General features: G+C 38.7%; 1 long non-coding RNA gene across 1 annotated transcript; it reads left to right on the plus strand.

Moving 5' to 3' along the window:
* The first annotated feature begins 2,787 nt into the window (after positions 1–2,787).
* Positions 2,788–3,950, plus strand: LOC115920414. The gene is made up of 2 exons (XR_004062370.1): positions 2,788–2,838; positions 3,749–3,950. It is a non-coding gene; the product is annotated as an uncharacterized LOC115920414 (long non-coding RNA).
* The last annotated feature ends 4,127 nt before the right edge of the window (positions 3,951–8,077 follow it).

Below are 8,077 nucleotides of genomic sequence, written 5' to 3' on the forward strand. Positions count from 1 at the left end.
TCCTTTAATAGGATACTTCACCTGGGTCCAGAAAGTCTACTATGAAAAGCCAATAGATATAATAACAATATTTAAAAACACATATCTGTTAGCATAATGAGCAAGCCCCATAGGACCTTCTATTAGGAATTAAGAAATATGAACCGTTATACCACAGTACTTTTATTTATAACACAATTCAATTCAATTCAATTTTATTTCGCAATATAAAAATCAAAATATACAAAGTAACAGTAAATTTTAACTATGTTTACAAAGGTTATATGCGGGGCTTTCCATGAAGGTTGTGAAAACCTGTGAAGTTGGATCGCCCATTAAAGAATGAAAAACAATACAAAAAGAAATATAACATATTATAAGCACACAACAATAAATTAATTAAAATAAGCAAAGTACAAACACTTCAACTACCTATAAGACAAGAGAAAGTAAAATAGGGAGAAGAAAAACAATATATAATGGGGGGAAAGAAAGGAAAGGAAAACAAGATAACAATGAAAGAGGGTTCAGATATAAAATTAGAAAAAAGGGGAAAAAATCAACAACTGTGCTGATCAAAAATTATTTAGTAGTAAGATTTTATATTGTTTTCTAAAGGAAGATATGAATTGTGATTTCGTTATTACTTGGGGAATCATATTCCACTGTTTAGGACCTAGATAACTCATTGGACCTAGATAACTCATTGATTTAGCTAACACAGTGGCGTTTATATACACATTTCTTTGTCTAGTTTGTTCACGGTAAGTAAGCATATTTCATACCATTTCTTTTATTAGGCGGAGGACAATCTCGGAAAATACTGGATAGGTCTTACATGAAACGTCAACATGACGAGGATGTCAGGCCTTTACTCCATCTTAATCGTCATAATTACTCTTACATCTATTCACCGAAGGGAGACCATCGAGGCAGCATCATGTCATCAAGACTTCAGTCGGAAGGCTGCCATCTGTTCTGATAAGGGCTTCAGGTCTGTTCCTACAGATCTCTTACCCGATCTCATAGAACTCTACCTTCACGACAACCTTCTAACCACGCTTAAAAATGAGACATTTGCGAGATATCCCAGCCTTCGGGTGCTCACACTGGGTGGTAATAACATATCTCGCATTGATGAAGGTGCATTCGACCCCTTAAAGAACCTGGTTCGCCTGTCGATTGGATATAACCTCTATTTACCTACTCTTAAGAAGTCAATGTTTCGTTCTCAGAGCTTGGCGAATTTAAATGCAGCATATTCTAATTTGAAGACATTTGCAGGTGACATTGCTGCATGCTTAGCCCAAGGGACAATCTTAAGTCTTTCCGGAAATAAGCTGCGAAAGATAAACTGGACCAGTTCAAATCTTCTACGCGATGTTTATCTTGATTCAAACAGATTTCGGCAAATTTCAAAAAAGTCTTTTATTTTTAACAAACATGTTGATACGCTAGATTTGTCTAAAAATCCAATAGAATTCATTGAAGCCGGCGTTATTTCTTCGTTTCATGTCAAGCAAATTAAATTGAGGAATACGCGCATAGCAATTTCTCAACTAACGAATTTCTTCCATGGCATCAGATTATCAATGTTCATTAAAGGATTTGATTTTACAGACGCCAAACTCCACACCATTCAGAATGGATTCTTTGCACCTCTCAAAGGAAAGAATCTAGACAAGGTTGACATTGAAATGAATAGCATCGATATGATTGAAGACAATGGTTTTGATGGTTTAGCAGGCATTTCTCAGCTTCAGCTAGGATGGAACAATCTGGAAGAGATAGAACCAAGTGTCTTTAACGGAATGATGGCTCTTCGTTCTCTTTCATTGGATAACAACAGAATCCTAACTCTCAATCGTAAATCTACCCCGTGGAATATCTCACTCATACATCTACACTTGGCACGCAATGAACTAACAGCAATCGACGGCTCGGCATTCTATGGTCTGAAAACTCTCAAGACATTAGACTTGAGTGGCAATTTAAAACTTCATGTTATTGAAAATAACACGTTTGCCGATTTTCAATTTTTGAGTGAGTTAGATCTGTCCAACACAAATATTTTTGAGCTACCTGTTTATCACCTTCCTTTCCTCGCTACCTTAATCTTAGAGTCTTCAAATTGCCCTAGAAGTTTGATTCGACCCGGTAACCTTGGCAATGAAGCGCCCTCTTTAACAACACTAAATCTAATCAACAATGCGCTTGGGCCTGAAATGCTATGGGATTCATCCGACAACAAATCTTCTTTCTTTGGTTTGCAAAACCTATCGCGACTTGAACTTTCAAGTAATCCATTGTCTTCCATCCCATTTGGCATCTTCCAGAATTTATCGAATCTACACATTTTACGTTTGGATGATTGTTTGCCTGACGTATTAGAAATAGGTATATTCATAGATCTAAAAAGCCTTGTCTTATTGAGTTTGGAAGACAACCATCTAAAGTTATTTCCACTGAGTTGTTCAATACATTATATGATTTGCAATATCTATTTTTGTCCGGAAATGATTTGACGTACCTTGATTCTAATTTGTTCAAGTACTTATCAAGTCTTGTGTATCTCGATGCTTCGAGAAATCGTATATCTGGCTTGAACCGTAGCACGTTTGAACCCCTGGCGCGTCTTACGAAACTTGACCTATCTCTCAATCCCCTAGTCTGTAATACGTGCCTTCACGGTTGTTTCATCGCAAAGCATGCCGGGACATAATTCTAGTCCATTTTCACCTTCGCCGTGATCAGCTGTCCTGTTGCAAACAACGGGATTCTTATCGAATCAACATCATAATCTTGTACATAGTCCGCTATTCTGCAGTGATTTTCTTCCAATCCAGTATCATTTGTACGGTAAGAAAACCAAAGTTTGTGGTTATTCATTTTTATGACTAATAAAGCTGATAATACGACGTAATGAGAGTGGGCCGAGATCCAACTTTAGTAAATGTAGGCCTAGATCTAGTCCCGTATGTTCAAATGTGTGTGCATTTTAAGTAGACTGATTGTCTTTTAAGCTGCTTAAGTACACTCGTCTCGTGTTTTAGGTAGAAATGTACAGTAATATGAGATTTATGTCTCATGAGATATTAATAGACTTTCTAGATCCTATAATTGATAATGGAATAGGGTCTACTAGAATGGCCGACAGTTAGGCCTAGAAAGTGATTGCAATTAGAAATTAGACTAGGTCTAGATCTATTGTAAGAAAGTAAAAGAGGCCATGAAAACGATAGATTTTTTCGATCTGGATCTGAATATAGTAGTCTGATATCAATGAGCTCTACTTGAGGATCTACATGACGGGGGCGTACGGAGGATTTTTTCGAGGGGGGGGGGGGGGGGCCGGGGGGTAAAATTTGAAAATCACGCAGTCAATTTCACAACGACTCGGCCAGCCGGTGAATAAGCCGGGGGTGGTAAGAGCACCTTTTTTTTTCCTTCTTTTTTTCCCCGAAAATATGAAATTTGGGAGACCGATATTTTGTTCAGTTGGTGGGGGGTAAGGTCACCTTTTTGGGTCACCCTTTAGCACAAAAAATGTTTAATTTATTTTTGTTATTAAAAAAGTGAGGGGGGGGTTCCTCAAAAACACACACACACATAGTCTAAACAAAATTGGAGGAGGGGGGGGGGGGGTTCAACCCCCGAAACTCCCTCCCCCCTGCATACACGTCTGCTACATGATCTAGTGTTGAAGAAGTGATGAGGGTTCTTTGGTCACAAACTTAAATTTGATTTTCTTTTCCCTTTTATTTATCAGTTGCAGCATCATCGAACACTATGACCCATGAATCAGAAGATAACGTAGATGCTACGAGAGAGCTCATTTCACAATGGACAACAGAAGTGTTACGTGACTTTCTACAAGGAGGGGACTCAAGCTTGGAAATCGAGTACCGTCAGCCATCCGAGGTAGAGATAAACTGGACGATGGATGGAGAGGGGGCGGGGGGGGGGGGGGGGGGGAGAAAGGCATGCAGACTGCAGAGCTGGTCGTCTACTATGTATAGAGACATTTGTGTGTACCTAGTAGATAAGGACCCTCCATCACTAGAGGGAAGAATGAGAGACTACAAAGAGGGAAAGGCATTTAGTTATTTTGCCAGTTTCTGGTTAGGGAGATATTTTTTTCATCTCGTGGGAGAAAGCTGTCTGTAATTCAAAATCATTTGATACTTGAATAAATTTAGTTCATTTTCTAGACTGTTTCATGTCAAACCGTTGATTCTACTTTCTTGTGAGTATAGTCAGAGAGATAGAGAAGTAACACGAGTAAAGAATGAAAAAGAAGCTAATATTTGAACGAGGAGGAGAAAATGGAGATTACGTTGTTGCCCATAGAGTTGGAATAATTGTTCTTACCACTTTTTATTAAATGATTGTGACCATTTGGTTTATTGTTTGTACATAAAGGTCATATGTTATAAGAACTGTATTGATCAATCTAAAGAGTCTTATAGATTGATTAATACAGTTTTGAGATGATGATGATGATTGTGATGATGAACGAGAAGGAGAAGAGGAGGAACATATCATGAGTTGATGGAGAAAAGATTGATAGAGGGGTTATCATTACAGAGAGAGAGAAAGAGAGATGGACTAACATGAGGAAGGAGAGCAAGAATGGAGGCTATGACATAGGGGAAGAGATAGAAATCAAAATTATATTTATACTAACATTTACTAAATTAGAATAGTAAATTAGAAGATAAAGCTAAAGGAAAGAATGCAAACTAAAATTAAGCAAAGACCATCACAATATCGTTTACATTATAATATAAATTAAGTAAAGGTACATGGAAACGTGTACATTTGTAAAATTTAATCTCTTGTTCTCTTAGATCTTCCTCTTCACACCTAATTCTTGCTCTCCCTCTCTATCTCTCCCCCCTCTCTGTCTCTTTCTCTCTCCTCTCTCCTTATTATCACTCTTTCTTTTTCATTAAGCGTCGACATCTCTCTCGATGCCTCTCTCTGTTTCTATGATTTTTCTCTCGTTAAAATATAAAAACATCAGGTCTGTCTGACCTTCCTCTCTTGAATAAATCATGAATAACTTCAACTCGGCGTCCTACATACAGTAATGATTGCTTAGTACTCGTCTACAACCTTCTCTGTGTTGTTTTATTTTATTGATAAAATAAATATAACCATGAGATGAATACAAGTTAGATCAATATCAACAGGTTTAATGCAATGCATATAAGTTGACATCTTATGAAGAAGTAGTACCACCCCCGCCCCCCCCCTCCAGGAACGGGAACGGAGGTACCGCATGCGTGTTCCCAAAATCTCTGGCTCGTAACAAAGAAAAAGATCTGCCCGTATTGACTTTACACACTGGACTTTTGCTGAGAAGGGGGGGGGGGGGGTACCACCTTTAATGCAAACAGATTTAAAGGGATCGGGTAACTTACTCTCAGATTCTGAAACAAAATCCTGGATTTAGCTCATGCTGCAATGATAAATTTAGGTCAGTCAGGAACTCAATGACTTTTACAATCCGATCGCCTGTCTGATTATCAAGATATTTACGATTGGAAATCGAAACCAAATTTTGTGTTTGCCAAACGGTTTTCATAACACTACAGTTTATTGGGGAAAACGAGTATGGTAAAAGGGGTCAAACAAAGATTTTTACTTTTTAGAGGCACTTCTTGATCATTTTGAAGCACAATTTTGTTAGGGCTTCAGTATTAATACACCATATCACAGACACTGGTAGCACGTAGGGCCATACGTCCATCTCGGTTTAAACATTGTTATACATTGTTAAACAATGCATTTTACAATACCTTTACAACATACACCATACACCATTTGCTGTCACATGGTTTGGAAATCACATTACAGATAATAATTCTACAACTGTGAGGTTTCACCTGTCGTCATTTGATACCCGAAGGAACACTTTTTTAGGGGCTAAATCTAATTTTTTCACAAGGCAAAATAACTATATGCCTTCCCCTCTTTGTAGTCTCTCATTATTTTTCCCTCTAGTGATGGAGGGTCCTTATCCAGTAGGTACATACAACATAGTAGGCCAGTTCTGCATGCCTACCCCCACCCCCCCCCCCCCCCCAATCCATCCATTGTCCAGTTCCTCACAGTGTCTACCTCGGATGGCTGAACAGCTACCGCGTCAAGGCAGAGAACAAATAATGACTACCGGTACTCGATTTCCAAGCTTGAGTCCCCTCCTTGTAGAAAGTCACGTAACACTTCTGTTGTCCATTGTGAAATGAGCTCTCTCGTAACATCTACATGCACGGTGTTATCTTGTTTCATCGGCCGTGTTCGATGATGCTGCAACTGATAAATATAAGGGAAAAGACAATCATATTAAGTTCTTGACCACAAGAATGATTGTAACAAAAGAATCCTTATCACTTCTTCAACACGTAGATGCTCAAGTTGAGCTCATCGATATCAGAATTTATATCCAGATCCAGATCGACAAATCTATCATTTTCATGGCCTCTTGTACTTTTTTACACTTAATTGCAATCACTATCTAAATGTCAGCCATTCTAGTAGACCCTATTCCATTATCAATTATAGGATCTAGAAAGTCTATTAATATCTCATGAGACATAAATCTCATATTACTGTACATTTCTACCTAAAACACGAGACGAGTGTACTTAAGCAGCTTAAAAGACAATCAGTCTACTTAAAATGCACACACATTTGAACATACGGGACTAGATCTAGGCCTAGATTTACTAAAGTTGGATCTCGGCCCACTCTCATTACGTCGTATTATCAGCTTTATTAGTCATAAAAATGAATAACCACAAACTTTGGTTTTCTTACCGTACAAATGATACTGGATTGGAAGAAAATCACTGCAGAATAGCGGACTATGTACAAGATTATGATGTTGATTCGATAAGAATCCCGTTGTTTGCAACAGGACAGCTGATCACGGCGAAGGTGAAAATGGACTAGAATTATGTCCCGGCATGCTTTGCGATGAAACAACCGTGAAGGCACGTATTGTTCAGTCTCTATATCCGGAGGTCTAGTGGAGCCAGACGTAGTCTCAGTGGAACAACCGACGATTATAGAGACTGAAGCTTTCGGTCTAACATAGGCTAGATCTTGACTAGATCTAGATCTAGTCTAGGACTAGGAGCATCATTATCCTGGCTGTGTAGTAAAAGCTGTGCTTTTGATTCTCAACATTTCAAACACCACTGTACAAAACTCAACTGATTTCACTCTAAATCGGTACTTTAGTGACAATTGATGACACCTAAATAGCAGTAAAATACATTTTTTTCAACTTAGGTCTAGATCTAGGTCTAGAGTACTAAAGGAGCCCGTTTTCGGCCACTTAAGACAAAATCCTTTTTTTAGGACCCTTTACTTCCTATTTATTATCATTTTTTGTTCAAATCATGAAGCAAATATTATTATTATTTTAACAAAAAAAGAATCCCAGAAAAAAATCACGAATTGCCATGACAATATTCATTTCATTTTCACTGTTTTGGAGCCAGTTATCGGCCGAGCGTTTCAGTTTACGGCCGCATGTACAAAGTCAATAGGAAGCGCTCGCGCGGGCCGTGCGTTTCCGCGCTGATGTACAGCACAAGTGGGCGGAGCAGGTATCCCACGCCGGAGCTCCCTGGTGCTCGCCTGGCCGAAGACAGGCACAGCGGTGATCGGAAGTTTGAATCTGAATTAGACAGACATATCGTGTGTGCGTGGCAGGGTCCGGCTGCATTGATTTAAGACATGCGATGAGATACTTTTGAGCTTGCGACTAACACAAAATCGGGCTCTAAATCTGAAAAATACTTGAAATAAAGCTGATTTTATGGTACCCATATTTCTTACATACACGCGTAAGATACTCGATTTTTCAGATTCGGATAGCGGGACCGCCGATTACATCGCTAAAATGTGATATTTTAGGATATATTTTTCATTGCAAATGTGGTTCTTCAGTGACACTGGCATGGTATGGTATGAGTGGGATATGTGTTATGCTATTATGCGATGTATTTTAGAGTGATTTTACCTTGCATCCAACCAATCGGCCGAAAACGGGAGCTGGCCGATTACGGGCTCCTTTATGTTA

This window comes from Strongylocentrotus purpuratus, unplaced genomic scaffold (assembly GCF_000002235.5).
Source record: "Strongylocentrotus purpuratus isolate Spur 01 unplaced genomic scaffold, Spur_5.0 spur5_contig_797, whole genome shotgun sequence".
Classification (NCBI taxonomy): domain Eukaryota; kingdom Metazoa; phylum Echinodermata; class Echinoidea; order Camarodonta; family Strongylocentrotidae; genus Strongylocentrotus; species Strongylocentrotus purpuratus.